The sequence below is a fragment of the Poeciliopsis prolifica genome, unplaced genomic scaffold (genome assembly GCF_027474105.1).
Source record: "Poeciliopsis prolifica strain line A6 unplaced genomic scaffold, Auburn_PproV2 SCAFFOLD075, whole genome shotgun sequence".
NCBI classification, from domain to species: domain Eukaryota; kingdom Metazoa; phylum Chordata; class Actinopteri; order Cyprinodontiformes; family Poeciliidae; genus Poeciliopsis; species Poeciliopsis prolifica.
In genome coordinates, this window is record NW_026562450.1 from 1,451,939 (window position 1) to 1,469,321 (window position 17,383).

The window sequence follows — 17,383 nt, forward strand, 5'->3', positions numbered from 1 at the left end:
TGCTGCTGCTGCAAGCTGTCGGTGGAAAGCAGTAGCTGTAAGCGTCCAGTGGCAGAGCACGTCTACTCTGTTAGATTTGGTTAAAGAGTTTTTGAACAGTCTTCCTCTTTTTCCTGAGAATCGGCTGATGTTTCTTTGACCAAATAAACTGAAAAATATCAAACTTGCGGCTCTTACACCTTTATAATCTCCCAGTGAGACTATAAAGGCGTTTCTGTTGTATTCAATGGAAATCATTTCATTGATATTACTACAATAAGATGTGATTTAAAGACACATTCTCTCCTCACCATTCAAAGCTCATTGTAGGATTTCTTTTTTCTTTGGGTGGTTTTCCCGTCACGCTACACAACAGTAGACATAAACGTTGCCGCAGAAACACAGTATAATTTAAAAAAACACCATTGGGATTTTGGCAACCATTCTTGGATGGATTACATTTTAATAAGGCTTAAAAACTTAACATGCGGCAATGTAATCGCTTGAACGGAAACATTGGATTAAGGGGGTTTAGTGGTGTGTCTGTACTTGTGCTTGTCTTAAATATCTCACAAACCCGGATGAAGCCCTATGAAATGTCCCTTTTCTTCCTCCTGTTCCCCAGAACTACGCGCGCATGGCAAAGCACTGCCGGGTGGAACTCCCACAAGTCAAATCTCTGTCACATTTGCCTCTCAGACAAAGCAAAGCAAATGCTGACAGAGACTCTAGAAAGGCTTAGGAAGATTTGAGCTTTTGCTTCAGATGTTCGGCTGTCTGCCGCCAGCGATCCCTCTTGGCCTGTGATGTGTGAAGGCCATATATCCTTTCCACTTTCTCCGATTCTCCGGCATAAATTACCAAACAATATTCATTGCCTTAAACTTGTCTTGGATTGTTCACATGACTCTGCCGTAAAGTCTGCAGTTAAAAAACTCCAGAATAAAGCTTCCTTTTGGAATGGAACAGTAATTTTGACGCTTTCGCTACACGGTCAAAGAACGCACTGATGTGAGGAGACATTGCTGGACCAATGTCCGTTTGCAGAGGCGCAGTAATCTGAAATTGATAAACGACATTTCAAAACTGATTATGTTTATGCTAATTAACGTCAATTTAATGAAAGGGCCAAATTGTTTCGACTCGCTCATTATGAGCCGTCACATCCTGACGGTTCTAATTTCTTCCAGTGACCAGTTTCACACCTTTCCATACAATCCACTGTATATCTCTTGCTAAGATATTTTTGCAAAAATGTTATATATTTTTTAGAAATATCTACAAAAATCAAGCAACTGGAGTGCTGCGCAAAAGTCTTGTGGTTATATTTTGTTTCCAAGGAGCTCACCTTTCTTGTAGTCTCTCAGGAGTTTTGATTACTTTTTTCAGGTTTTCTGTAGGTATTGAATGTTGCTGTCGCGCGTTTTTTTTATTTTTCAATATCTTGCTATGAGTGATGACGAATGATGAAAAAAGGTTTCATTACAATATTACAGTGAGTATTTAAATATAGTGTTTTGCTTTTAAAAGTAAGACTACAAATGTCAGATTAGTTGAGATCAACAATATGTAGCTTTTCGAATTGCAAAATTGGTACGTTTGTCAGAAATTTTTTCAGCCTCAAGTCAAAATGATTTCTGTGGTTTAACAAAGAAAAGAACGGGCAACTGGAGAGAAAAAAAATACCACAGATGGTGACAAAAAAGAGTGACCCTGTGCGAACAGCAAGGGTATTTAATCAGACAATGAATGACACAACATTAGGAGGAAATAGAAACAGATGAAAGTAACGATCACTCAAGGTCTTTTTTAAAGCTTTTCTTCCCACAGAGTAAATCTGTTTTCCTAAACACATCAGTATGTTTCCCTGAAAGGAAGGATTTATCCAACCGATAAATATTATAATCCAGCAAAAAGTGCCATTGGACGCAGAGCCATTTAATCAGTGGTGGAGAAAGTACTCAGAAAATGTACTAAAGTAAAAGTACAAACACAGACAAAAATGTACTCTAGTAAAAGTAAAAGTACCACATTAACATTTTTACTTTAGTAAAAGTAAAAAAGTAGTGGCTTTTACAAATACTTAAGTATTAAAAGTAAAAGTACTTGCTGAATGCGTTACCTAATCACTAATATACCATTAAGTGTACCTATCGTATTTAATTTGAATACATTAGTAATGTGCCATTTTGATTAACAATGCCACAGATAAAGCATGTTTTCATTGTGTTTACTCTCTGTAACATAGTTTAGACTTAGATATGTTATTCTATGAATCATAATTTCAAGGATGGAAACATCTTGTCCTAACGCAGCATGAACTTCACTTTTTTGCCACCAGTGGCTTTTATTTTGAAAGAAATCCAACAAAAAGGGGATGGAAAGAAGGTGGGAGGGGGAGGACATGCAACCAAGGAGCCACGTTGTCGTCAGGAACCAAACCCGAGACCAAGACCAGCGCCCCGCGCTACATGACACAATAAAACTAAGAACACCTGTCAAAAAAGCTCAATGCGACTTGGATGTACCGAGTAACATGACGGTTTTGTAGAATTGTAGTGAAGTAGAAAGTACAGATACTTCCTGTAAAATGTAGTGGAGTAAAAGTTGAAAGTATCCATTATTAAATCTACTCAAGTAAAAGTACAGATTCACAACAATTGTACTTAAGTACAGTATACTTTGTTAATTCCCACCACTGCATTTAATAACATTTTAACATATGGGCCAAGTTGGAGGAAATGCATCGCTGCAGATATAACCTTATTTTATGTAATTTATGGTGATCTAAAAGTTTTATTTCACAAAATATTTAAAAATGTCTTAATGAATATGATCCAACTTGCAGAAACGTGGATCCAAGAAGTGAAAAAGAACAAATACAACTTATTTTAGATGATGTGTAGGCAGCAGTAGATATTAACTAAGTGTGTTGGCTCTCTCCATTTTGCTGTGCTTATTTCATTATGTAACAGTGCACACATTTATTTATACCACTGAGTTAATTTGTGGCTGAGATTTTACATGTACTACATGAAGTTTAGATTACAGTGCATTTAAATTGCTGTAAAATGATTTGCCCTGAACAGAATTGTTGTTTTTGTCACATTTAAATGCTTCAGATCACAACATCTGAAAATCAAAGATAACATGAGTAAATTCTGTATAACATTTTTCATTTTCGCGAATAAGGGAAATGTATTCAGCGACACCAAAGAAATTCTCTGCTATCGGTCGCCACTTATTTCTAAGCCAATGAATTCAGAGCGTTTTTAACTGCCATCTTCTCACTTCCTGTCGTAGCTACCTGCGCCACTGTGACAACTTGGATATAAACAGTGAGAGGTTCCAAATGCAACATTTCTATTTCTGTTCTCCCCGTTAGAGTAACTATGGCAAAGATAATGAGTGACTGGACAAAATTTCTTTTTTAATGCAAAGTTTCTCAGCAACCACTTTTGTTTTTATTTTTTATTAGCGTGTTTACAATCACAGCTCACCCTGGAAAAAACTGTTCTTTAATGCATTAAAGTTTTCAATAGATGCACTTCTTTCCCTTTGTTAATGCACTCAGTCTATCCGACCTTTCCTTGTAGCCGTTTCATATCGCTCAGGACAGCAGAAGCGCTGGAGCCAATCCCAGCTGCTTGAGGAGCAGGAAGAGCGCAGACAGCCTGTCAGTCAACCGCAGGGCGAACATGCAGGCAGACAACCAGCCAGGCTCATGTGAAATAGGTTCAGAAAGAATAGCATGCATGTATTTCATCTAAGTAGAAAAGAACGAGTTGCCGACTGTTTATGCAACACCTGGCACAACTTTTCAGCGTGATGTCGAGACTGGGGCGTTTTTGTACCTGTGAAAAGGTTATTGCCCTTCAATAAAAAAAATTTAAAATTACAAAAAGAAATGATAGTGTCATGATAAGATAAATTTGTCATGATAAGAAATGACTCCGTTAATTGCATGGTAAATTAAAATGACCTCAATAACTCCCATTTTTTTTTTGCATAGTTTTTCTTAATGCTAATTTAATACCTGATTATTTTGGATTGGAAAAAGCTAAATGTGTTGGCATAAAGCATGGCATTTTTTTGGCACTAGCTTCAAACTACAGTCAATGGTACTAAATGTATGTGATAGCTCATTTATTGGTTCAGCCATTGCAGTGGGTGGGAATAAAATGTGTTTTTTTCATTAGTAAGCTGTTTGGCAGTGGAAAAGTAAAGTTCCTGCCAAGTCAGTGAGGATGATAGCCTTTGGTGTACGGGAAGTGTCACAATCAATGGATTTAAAACTGGCTGAGACTTGCTTTCTCTTTCCACTTTTTCACTCATTGATTTTTTTTTCTTCAATTTCATCCAGCTTTTTTTTAATTTTCACTCAAACGACCCACGCAGCCTTCACACATCCTTTTAGCTTTTTTCCGCTCTGTTCAGCCCAGCGTCACCTTTCACCGTCCACTTCTGGACCCGTCCTATAAATTCTGGCTTATGTGAATGAATGAGACACAAAGTGTCAAAAGCTGACTGGGCGAATCATGCCTTCCACTCCTGTCAGTCTGTGATTGTCTTCTTTTGTTCGCTTGCAGGCAGTGACAGCTCAGGAGAAAGGAAGATGTGGAAGCAATGAAAATAATTGATCCATTCTTTGTTGGTTTCTTTTCACACTTTGTTTGTCTTTGGCTGGTAAAATTATCTTTCTGACCCCATCAAGGACTATCAGAGTTGAACCTTCCTGGCTGCAGAGTACGTGTTGCTGCACTTCACTCGTCAGAAATAATAGTTGCCGGCTGATTGAAAGCGAGTTAATATCCACACTCACAATGCCTACAAGAATGTTCAATGATTCACGCTTGAAGAACATAGATGATTAAGGCGTCCTGGACTATGGAGAGGACCCTGTGGAAATCCTTATTTATGTCTGTTACAGCTAATGTAATAAGATGATTACTTCAGCAGTTATCCTGCTATACAAACTAGACTGGGAGTTTGCCCAACTAGTTTTCAGAAAGAGTGGGATTTGTTTGGCCTTGGCTTCGGTCCTGAGTGTGAAGGCATTCGACTGTGAGCCTTAGGGAATCCTGTGGGGGGTAGTCCGGGAGTATCAGGTACCAGACCCTTTAATATGCATCTGTGGTGTCAGAGCTTGGGCTGCTTTGCATGTTTTAGGTATTTCCCTTCACACCTGGATGTGTCCTCGGAACATCGTGGGAACTCTGGACTTCCCAGTTTGGGCTGCTGGTACTGGGGCCCGAACCCGGACAAGCGGAAGGAAATGGCTGAATGTTTGGATGTCCATCTTGTTGAATCAGGCAACATAGATGATTAAAAGTACCATTTAAAGTTGAAGAACGTAGAACTCATTCACAAGATGAGGGTGGACAACTGAGAAAAAAATAAAAGCAATATTTTCTGTAATGTTCAAAATGTATTTAATGGAAGTGCTATATTCTGAGTAACATCCTCTGTTGTTTTCTGTTGTAGCCTACAGTTCCAAGTCACCACAATGCTACTGAGCAGCTATCTCTGTGCAATCACCACCAAGGAAATTGTGTTTGTGTGAACACTGACAGTGATGTATTTGGCTGTCCACACACTATCTTTTCTTTCTCCTAAATATTTGGTCCTCTTCCTACCACAAAATAGACGAGTTTGTGTCTAATTAAAGCCCCAAGATTAAAACCCATACCATCTTTATGTAATAATGAACTGAATATATGGCTCTTTCAAAAATGCTAAAGGAGAATATACATTGAACAAAAGTGAATGGAGTTTAACATAACGAGTTGATAAATTTAATACATGGATAAATGTAATTTTATTACTTGTAACAAATTAACCTTTTTTTTAAAGTTGTATCAACTGTTTTCTTTTTGCAGTGCATCTATATATAGATAAAAACTAAAACTGTGAATGTCCAGTTTGTGTAGTTTGGCCCCAGGTTGCAATCCGCTGGCCAATTTAGATTGACTTTTTTTTATTCATCCAAGGAAACAGAGATCTCTCAAAAGATGATGCAGCACAAACTAAACATGAAGCAGTTCAAATGAAATTCTTTGAAAGAAACTGCAGTGTTTTCCAGCACCTGCCCTCTCTGAGCACAGACCTGCTCGCTTCACCTGATTTAGTACTTTAAACTTGTCGCCTGAACTGAAAGGTAACCGATGTTGTCTGTATAATGACAAGGCAAGCATTCAAGGGAGACCAAGCAAAGACATCTAAAAAAGGCACTGCAGAGACAGAAATACCTAATGAAAAAGAAAACAAGCTGGGCTAAAGATAACTAGTCCTAAATGACATGAAAGAAGGCGTACAGTTTCAGGGTTTGTCTCTGCAAGGAATGCAAAACAAGTGTCAAGGAAGTTGGTAGGTGGACAGCCTCATCAGACATTTTGACTTTCTTCTCTGTGGATTTTATTTGCAGATGTGTCTATTCTTTGTCAATTTCGTTAACAATGAGAGGGAGGTGTGTTTCGTCTCCCACAACTTCCCATGTTGATGGGCTGCCAAAGGAGAGAGGTCGTCTATAAAACATGTTCTCAGTTTCGCATTTACTTTACTTTATTGTAACTCAAAAAAATGCATTCTGTTGTGGGGGTTAAATGGGTGAAGGTTTTGATGATCACCATGTACGGCCAACTTGTTTTGGTGGTACAGTGATAGTATAGTATGTTAAAAAAGTAAAATGGCAAGCAGATGTAGTGATCAATTGAACGTTGATCACAAAAGATGCCTATGTCCCTTCAGAAAATGTTCAGAAACTATTTGTCCTTAGTGCTCTGTTGTTTTTGTTGTTTTATATTTAAGAGCTATGATTTTATGTTGAGAAATTATGATAAAATCTTGATTTTACTGTTAATTTTGAATGTGTTAAGTAAACAAATTTGACATTGGCATTTTGTTTTCTTGTTATATGAATCTATATAAAATGTATGTAAAGCTTCCTCCCTTTAAGGGTTTTGCTACCTATTTCAACCAGAACAGCATATACTGACACTTTTTTTAGGAAAAAGAAAAACAGTCGCTCACCTTGGCAATCACGGCTCTTTGCTGTGAGTCTGTAAAGCCTCCAATCAGTGGTTTCCAACAGGAGAGTTGCTCCCTTTCGTCGGTGCGTCTGACTGCTTCGCCAAGGGGACACGGGGAAGTGTCAGACTTGCTGTTCTGTCACCTACTCTTTCAGTCTGTCACTGCGCACGCGGCTGTACATAACCCTCTGTACACGAGAGCCAGGCGCTCCGTTTGCTCTGCCTGTCCTCAGATAAGCGGATTCAAATCCGCTTGTTGGCTCTAATTGGAGATATTTAGAATTGCTGCAGGAGGTGGAAACGGCACAAACAGCGACAATGTGTTGCCGCCATCAGGGTGTCATTTGGTCGTCTAGGTTTATAACACAATGCTTGTTTTATCAATACATGTAAACAAATTTATAGAAATGTAATAAATTCTAAAAAAAAAAAAAAAGGTAACTCTTTTTTCGAAGTGTTTATTTGCACTAGGCTGAAATAACACCTGATATGAAGATGAAAGATTCTTCATGAATATTTAGAACTGTTGTCATGAAGTGTCACTTGAGTTTTCATGCTCTAAAAGTTCGATTTAAAGTCCATTAAGTGTCAACTTTGCATTGGAAGTGTCATTGTTTTCTGAATGACTCTTCATGACAACAGTCAAACATTCATGAGGATTCCTTCATCTTTATGACAGGTTGTTAAGTGATGTTTATGACGGCGTCACATCACCCTTCTGCAAATCCCTTCAAATAAAGTGTTACCGAAAAAGTACAGCAGTGAACTGATTCTAAAAATAGGCTGGAGGATTTTTCTGGGAATGAGTATGTATGTGATTTTCCCAGCATAAAACCAAGTACCCCTGAGTTGCGACCTTTTGTGGTTTTGTCTCCTTGAGGAATGTGTCAGTAGGTTAGTTTGCATTACAAATGTATGCAAAAACCTTGTTGGTATTTGGGTGATGTCGAAAAAACACAATTTCACAGATGCAGTGTCTCCAATAAATAAAAATATCACTAAAGCTTGTTCACACAATAAGCCGTTAAAAATCATTATCCGACTACTTCCTGTTGTCTTCTTAGTCTTTTCCGCCAGCAGTTGCATCCAGTTGTTGCTCACGTGATGCAAAAAAAAAAAAAAAATCATGCGATCCATGTGATTGTGTTTCCAATATTTAACTTTTTTCCACGATATTCAAATTTTGGATTTTGGAGACTTTGGATTTGCAGGTTCATTACCCTTGTGTCTTAATCATTTAAAACGACAAGAAACAAAGACTTGACATGTTTCACTGTGTGATGAGTCTATAAGAGTTAAACTTTCTGAAACGAGTGAGAAATAAAATAATGAACTTTTTCTCAACAATACCTTTTTGAGGCGTACTTGTATTCAACCCCATTGTTAAACCCAAAATTGCATTGTTCTTACAAATGTTACATTATTTAAGGTTAAGTAAACAAGCTTTCTAATGATATGAAGCAGATTGCCAAGAAGATCCAAGAAAACAAAGATCCTCAATTTTATAGCAAGTTTACTTACATCTTGCAAAAAATATTTGTATAATTTTGTAGAAAAGTAAGCAAACCCCAAACAAAAAGTGTTCATATCTGTGTACTGCAACACTTTATTAGTGGATATTTACAGTTAGATCACCATTTTGGTCAGAAAAATATTGTAGTGATACTCTAAAGTTAGTCATAGTAGAGGCAGGTGAGTGCTACACTTCCATCTTTTACACAGCCTGAGAAAACTCTGGTCACTGACATTGTTTCTGACATCTGACTAAAGGAACTTTAAACTACAGGAACAGTATGACGGAAAGTCTCTGGGGCTTTGAAACTCTTTAAAACCTCTAAATACCTTGATAGAGTTAACTGGTTCATGTCCCTCTATCCACAGCCATTTGTCACAGACCTTTTCTTTTCCTTTTTCTCTCTTTGCACCGCACACACATTGGCTGCCCTCCGGAAACTATATGAAGTGAAATTCCTTCGGGTGCCGTAGTAAAAATCGAGTAGATTGACGGCTGCTTAAACAAATGGCCTTCAAGCCAAAGACTCGGGTCAGACCAGGACAAAAAGATACTTTTGACTTTTCTTATGAGAATCTGCCAGTAAAAAAAAACAAACAAAAACTAAACGTGACTCAGCCTCATATCTTCATGAACTAAATAATACAAAGAGCCAAATTTTCAGTAATGACATAAGCCTTTAATCCTTCCCTTTCCCCTCCTTCCTTGCCTTGATCTCCTGTTGATTCTAACATTTGCCGCAGCAACGTGATGCTTTGATGCGTTCAGAAACTGTCAGCTGAAAGTTGGGATAAAAGTGAATGTTACCATAAATGACTTCACATTAGGGCTGTGAACAGATCAGACTCACTTTAAAGTTCTTGTCTGAGGCCTCGTTTCATGTTCATTTATTATTATTTTTTTTCCCCTTTGCACTATTTTGTTCATCAAAGTGGCTCAGCGGATGTTCTCTCATCTCTGCACGGCCGCTTGTTTAAACTAACATCTGCGTCCCCGATGCTGAGCAACCTTTGGGTTTAATGGAGCTCAGCACAGGATTTGCTGCTCCACGGTGAACCCACATGGATGCTCACATTAGGTAGTTTTGGTCCAAGGACATCTTTGATTGTGTTTCTCTTGGGTCGTTTGTTTCTGTTGTGTCACTGAAGCAGCTAATTTAAAAGCTAGGAAGTGTTGAAAACTCAGCGCAGTGACTGACAGGAGGAGCAACGGAGACTTCCACACCATCTGTGCTTCCTCTTTCTTTCCTACTTTTAGCTGCAATCTGCTTTGGAGGATGAGCTCTTTCTGTTTGTTTCTGTGTTTCAGCACCACCCGCCTTCACAGTGTGAAAGCAGATAACTTTATTAACAATTTAACACGAGATAATTGGATCTCAGTTTGTTATATTTGACCTCAACCTGAACAAATCTTCCTCAAGATGGCTGACTTTCAATGGATTATGGATATCTTCTGTCCTTTAGCGAACAACACTTCTCGGACTCTTAAATATTGGACATTGTGTGACGACTGTGACAAATTAGCAATTTGCTATTAGCAAAACTAAGTTTGCCCTTAGTTTTGCTATTTTTATTCTTATATGTAATTATGCTTACATTTTCTAAGTTAAGTTTTGTGGCGGCCAGTTAGTTTTTCATTTCATCTTCAGTGATCTTACTCCAGCATAGACTTGTCTCTGTGCAGTAGAGACCAACATTTATTTCTGCTCAACTTCTTCTGTCACTCAAAAAGTCTCCTCAATGATAAATCTGAAAAAAGATGGCTCAGTAACAATCTGAGCTCTTCCCAACAACAACAGCAAAAAAAAAAAAAACTCAATACAAGTTAAAACTGGGATTATTTGTCAAACAACTCCGAGGAAAAACGTGACCGATATTTGTGCAGGGAGGAACATGACTCAGCAAAATTCACATCAGGGTCCTGAATAGAAAGGAAGTGCAAATGGCAAACAAAGTCAACAACCGAAAAGATAAACTTTGAATGAGAACAGAAGGGACTAACACATGACTGGATGAAGACAATGACTCCTTGCAGACAAAAATACAGAGCATGGGGAGAGAAAATGGAACTGAAGTGGTTTGTAGACTAAATTAAGCAGTAGACTGACTGTGTAACGGCTCAGTCAGCACGAGTATTTAATTTTGTTAATCCAAAGTTTTATTTTTTTGCTTACATTTTTTGTGAGAATCGCTGTGATTTATCAGCGTATAAGCTAATTAAATAGTTCATGTTTTTTTAAAATCTCATAAAACCAAGGGAAGAGTTTTACCATTTGCATTTTATTCTCCAATTAAATCTCATTTTACTAGTATTGAACCTTTCAAGGCACATAAAAAGCACATAACTGTTTTTCATAAAAAAAACATTTATGTTATCTTCATAAATGTGAAGATAACATACAGTTATCCTCCTTATTTTCAACAAAGGCATTTCACCAAAAACTACAGGCCAAATAGAGTTTCATTGATTACCTCGGGCCTGTAGAGTTTGTGATAATGGAGAAAATTTTGCTATTTCTCATTCCCTGGGGCCAGATATAGATTTCATCACATCGCCTGTAAATCCACTCCACTCGACCAGTTTAAGTTTATTTTTTGTGATGGTGTTATTGTTTTTTTTTTTCCTTTATTTTATTGTATTTTTTTGCAGATGCTGGTGTAGAATAAACCTAGCTCTCCAGCCGTCCTCTTTCTTCACCTGCAGTGGTCGTCCGCACACAGTGCCTTTCAAATATTTATCAGCACTTCTTGGGGGAATCTAAATTAAAGTTTTTTTTTTTATTGAAACAGAGGCCATTGTGTTCTCAGTATTGTCACTCTTAATTTGTGAGTGAAATGAGATTCATGCGTTAAATTTTGAACATATCGTTAATGCATCGACATACACAAAGCTTCAAAATGTCGTCCGCATGACTGATTCTCGTCGTGATTGAAAATCAAAAAGTCAAAAATAAGAATCAATTAAGATTTCACTAAAGAAATTTAAAAATGCTCTTACTCAAATTTTTGCAAATGCCTTGATCAAAGACAAACTAAAAGTCAAATCCCAATCGATTTATCCTAGAAACCACCGAAGTCGGCTTACGTTTGAGGAAGCAATGAAGGGAAAAGTCAAGGTTTCCGTGTCTCAAAAGGACTTTTCCATTCGTCTTACCAGCTGCCCTCAGGCTCTTCCAAAGATGAGAGGTAATATTTCTCCTTGCAGCTATGAATGAGCCCAGAGTTCCTAATAAGTACCATAACCAGCAGTGGTTGGTTGTTCCTTTTAGCCCCAAAAGCCCCCCACCGGTTTCAGAAAACCTTTGAGCCCATCAATCCAGGACCGAAAACCTGTCAAAAAGAGCTTGTGTTTGCAAAAATGTTCATTTGCTGAACATACATAAAGTATACTTACTAAAGAAAAAAAGGATATGGACAGACAAAACAGAGTGCCTTGCAAAAGTCAGTGTTGTAGTCAAGACCACCAGAACTGAGACCAAGACAAGACCGAGACAAGAATGTATCGAGACCGAGTCAAAACCAAGACCAGCGCCCCGCTCTACATGACACAATAAAATGTGAAATATGATCAAAATTGCTCATTAAATTGACCTGAAAAACTCACAATCCCATAAAAACATCTAGATATTAAATACTTAGAACTGAAATAAATTTAACCAATATTAAAAGCAGAACAAACTCTTTGTTCTGTTTATCTAAAAAGATAATGCTCTGGGCATTTTCCCATATCATTCATGTCAGAAATCACCACCACATCACAACATTGAGGCACTGCCCTGATGGTAAACAACGCTCAACTATGAACACAGACCAAAGAGCAACAAGCAAGAAGTGACACGTAATTGGTAAATCATGTTATTGCTTGGGTTTTAATAGGTGCATTTTGCATCCAGTAAAAACAAACATGTTAACAAATAAACTGGATAGTATGCTGTAGGTTTAGTGATATTTCCACAGTTGCGGTCTTCACTGTTCTTGAAATAAAATCCAGAGTCCTCAGCGCCCGAGACCATCAAAAAATGGTCTCAAGACCAAGACCGGTCTCAAGTACTACAACACTGGCAAAAGTATTTGACAATTTCAGATTTACTAGAACAAGAGAGTCCGCCTAAACTGAAAGGCTTGAAGACTGTTAATCACAGAAACAGCTAAGAAACTCTGGATGAGTTGCAGAAATCTCCGGTTCACTTAACAGAATCTGTTGTGCTTAACACTTAATTTGGGGTTTAAGGATGCATTCACCTGCATTGATTAGTCCGCTCTAATCAAACTAGTTCACTTGTCTAGACAAAATCTCCCATCATATGAATTATTTTCTAAACTAATTTCTTCTGATCCAGGCTAGTGAGTGAGAGTAACTTTATCAATCTTGAGAGATATTTTGCACAGACATGGTATAACTTGCTTCACTATAATGTTGAGGATTTTTCTCCGGCACTGAATTTTGCTTTCAGATTATTGTAAAACTCTTATTTAAACTTTTATCAGTTTCAGCGCACAAGGGATTCCAGAACATGTTCACCCTCGTATCTCATGATGAAACAGCTGAGTTCTGCCATAACGCGAAGTCCAGCTCCCACCAAAGTGGACCGACCACTGCAGGAAGGGAGACTAATGAGAGAAAAAGTAGGGTCTTGTTGGAAATAATGAGGAGGGAGAGTCACAACTTAGTGCGGGAAATAAATGGACAGTGGAGGGGAAGCTGAATTTTCATGAGATGGATGTAAGAGTACAGGATTGGGTTTATAAAGTGGTGCAGAGTGTCAGCTCAGCTCAGCAGGAGATGGTGGGTATATAGAAATATAACCCAGAACTTTAAGGGTTTTATTTGAAAGAGGAAACTGATTCTAAGGATGCATTCACACCAGCCCTCTCTGGTGCACTTTAATCCATCTCTAGTGCGATTGTCTAGAAAGTCTGGTTTGTTTTAGAATATGCGATTGCAGAATGTGGACCAGAAAAGCGAACTCTGGTTTGCCTAAACACCGAGTTCTCTGTTCGGTCAAAGCAGTGTCTCTCAAACGTTTTCAGGTTGAGAATCACTTAACCCTTTAACAAAACTCACGGACCACTTAACCTGAAATTGCCCCCTGATAACGCATCTTAGTATGTGATGCAACCTGAAAAGAAAGTATTAAGTCGCTTAACTCACGGTTTTTGCAGCTTTTCTTTTGAGTGACCCGATGTTAAGCCAGTTTCCTGTCATTGCTTTTAACAGAGTCCTGTGGTAAGCTCGCTGTTGCGTCGTACTTTGAGCTCGCGTCACAGTAAACAAACAGTTGTTTACATGCAGTTGCCTGTGGACCACTAGGGGACGCTCACGGCCCACCAGTGGTCCGGGCACCACGGTTTGAGAAAGACTGGGTTAAAGTAAACCGATGCGGTTTGACTGCATATGTGAATGCCAAGTGAAGACCGCTTCGAAAGCAAGAAACAGACTATAGCGCAGGGCATTCTGGGTAAATACAAACAAAACAAACAAGTGACAATAGCGCTAGCAGGAGAAATGACCTATGTGCTTTTACCTTAAAAACAAAATAAATTAAGGGAAACCACAAATGGTAATTACTAGAAAAAAGATTAATTTCACAAAATACCTAAAACAAACAACGAAGCATCCTGCCAATGTGGAAGGAGAGGGAGACTGAAAGCAGTAAATCCCATCAGGTGCTTGGTGGGTTTTTATTTCAGTATTTATGAAGGGCACTTCCAAAATGTAATATAAGAAATATATGTTTGTTAAAAATAGCTGGATGAAGCTGTACAAGACAGCCAAAGTACATCATTAAGACCCAAAGCAGAAATGCATCTGAGGGACGAACGCTTCTCGGTTTTATTCAAGGCTATGCTTCGTCATTTTAATGAACACCTTACCAGCTGTCAGCTGTGATTGCCACGCTGGGAGGGCTGAACGAAAAGCGGCGAAGGGTGGGAGGGGCGCGACGGCAGATGATGAGCTCTGGTTAGAGAATCAATGAAGGGGAACCAGTTTGACCTCTCACCTTGGCATATCAGCCTCCAAGTGCCTGACTGGTGAAGTGTAAAATAATTAACAGCGCTTGCTCCTGGAACGGTGGGTCTGTCTTTGCGTTTGTCCTTCTTGAGAGTCGTTGTTAAACTTACTTTCAGTGAGTGTTTACGCCTCCTTTAGCAAACTTGTCACAGAGCATCTGAGAGGTTAAATAATACACAAGTGGTGTCTAATTAGGTGACGTCCCGGGGCAACTGACTACATGTCAGTCCTGCATGGACGATTCGCTGGATTCTGATCCATCATAGTCTTTAGAGCAAGTGGACAAGTATTTCAGGGAAATGTTGATTTCTAAAATTGGAATTGATTGACCAATTTGCCAGAAGTTTTCCATGGTCTTGACCTTGACCTAAGTGTCAAGGTCAAATTTATGTATATAGCACGGATCTGGAACTCTCCTTATGGCAAAATCCCACGCAGAGAATTACCTATTAGCTGAAAGCAACAAAAATTCAATATAAACCCATTAAATAATCTTCTCGCATTCACCTCACAATATTCAGGATTCTTCTCACTGAGAATTGCTTCATACTTTAAACAGGTTCAGTTCTATTACTTTAGTGTGAGATAGTCAACCTATCGTTTTTCTTATGATGCCCAGCAAATTTGTCATTTCGCATCAGACGTATGGGAAACTACAAAACGGAGATTGCAAAGTAATGGCATTGACATTAGACTGATTTGAAATGAATCACATTGAATATCCGACCAAAGCTCAGTCGACTGATTCATCCATTTAAAAAAAAAAGTCATAAATAAACAGACACTTTGCCACTTGAAAGCGGAAATAGATCATTCAGTGGACAGACTGATGAGCAAGAGATGAAACATGTGCACCAAGTCAAACAAGCATGCCATCTGTATCGATTTATTTGGAAGGCGTGATTACTCATATCCTGAAGGCTCACATTTTCCTTTGTGTTCATGTGAATCCTAACAAGCTTCAGAATAAAAAATAAAAAAAGACGATCAATGCTTTTAGCACACAAATATTTAGTCATGTTACTAAATCTCTTCTACCGATCTGCTGGTTTGAGCGGGTTTTAGTTACATGTTCATTTCAGCTCTAATAGGAGTTTTCCTTTCAAGCGATGGATGAATATGGCAAAAGAATTTCAAGACATGTCTGGAGGCACATAATAGGCGACAGAAATCGGCTGCGAATAAGAATCATGTACTGAGCCCTGAAGCCATTCTTGTCGTCTCCTATGGAGCGAGAATGCAGATGCCCTTAGAAGGCATTTTGCCCCTTACATAGTTGTTGCTTTTTGCTTCCTTGTCAAACTTTACTTGTTCATATCATCAAACAAACATCAGTGTCAGAAAATTGATCCATTGCTCAATTTGACATTTCCAAAATAAATCCGCTCAATGGAAAAATTTCAATTTTGAAAAAAGAACAAACTTGTTTTTTTGTTTGAACAATTTAGCTTCGGATGAGGTGGTTTTTCTTTTGTTTTTGATTGTGTTGAAATTAGCTGATTTCACAAAACTGCAATGAGAACACTTTTTTTTGCCCCACTTGAGTCACATGATCAACAACCAGGTGTTACTGCTGGGGAAAAAGACAAAGAAAATGACAGGAAGTATTTGGAGGCACGGCACGTTTTAATGACTTATCACGTGAACACGCTTATTCACTTGTGATTTTATTTGTGGTTCTTACGCAACACCTCAATTGGAAGTAGTGTTATTGTTTTTTTAATCAGCAAAACAGTGAAAAAGTTTTGCACATATTTGTAATGAAAACGCAGGTACTGATATTCAAAGTACAAACTCAACTCTTCTTTGCAGAATTGTTTTACTGTGAGGCTTGTCTTTGTTTTCGGCAGCTGTGGTTTTGGTATTGGGTCACATTTGCACACAGAGAGTGACTGAGGTTGGGTAGATGTTGTTCTTGCTTCCTGTGTGACCTCCTTGGTAACTTGTTGGACCATTCATCAGACGACTTTGGTCTCTTGGCAACTCCTAGGAAACTTCATCTGCATGTTTCTTTATTTTTCTCCAAAGCTTTTGCAGTACGTTAGAAACGCTTTACAGTCCTTCTCACAGTGATATGTCAGTGACTTCTTAAATTTCACTTGATTGGGACAAAATGTTGTGCATTTTGAAATCCATTGGTGTACTTAATGTCGTCAAACAGGTTTCATTGAAGGGATTTTATGAATCTGTTGTTCATGTAATATGTAGGCCTGAGATTAAAACATTGCAAACCTCCTCAAAGTGCCGATTGCTGTTTCTTCATTTTTTATTTTCAATCATATTACTTGAAATTTTCTGTATTCATGTTAAATTATACGAATACCAATGTCTCCCAATATGTTAGAAAATTGAAAAATATGCCATAGGGTGATCTTATTTTTATGTTTTTGATTTTTTTTTTCTTTACTGCACGTAAAAGTACCTTTTTCCAACTGAAATCATTACGGTCATGATCAAAAGCGGTGAAGATAACATGTTTCTCAACATGTTATCAGCGGCTCTGAACAAAAATAAATGTGCTGCCTTGCGATCAAAGGCAACGCAAATACCTCCATATATCTGTGCGTCAAATACATGTTTGATATTCGTTATGGGCAACCTCTTGAGTAGCACGTTTTTGAACCAGGGATGCAACAGAGGGGATGCAACTGTTTGATCTTTTAGCTCTATGGACAACACACACACACACACACACACACACACACACACACACGCATATCACACCAATATACAACAGGTCACCCCTGCAAAATATCCTGAGAACTCCAATCCCCCAACCTCCACCCACTTACCGAAGCAAAAACAGACGACTCACAAGGCGCATTGCAGACATGGTGATACATTTTAGTTG

The 17,383-nt window shown here is 38.3% G+C and overlaps 1 protein-coding gene across 1 annotated transcript in view; it reads left to right on the plus strand.

Annotated features, from left to right (window-relative positions):
• htr2cl1 (5-hydroxytryptamine (serotonin) receptor 2C, G protein-coupled-like 1) overlaps positions 1-17,383 on the plus strand; it is a 137,680-nt gene that overhangs the window by 13,780 nt on the left and 106,517 nt on the right. The window lies entirely within an intron of this gene.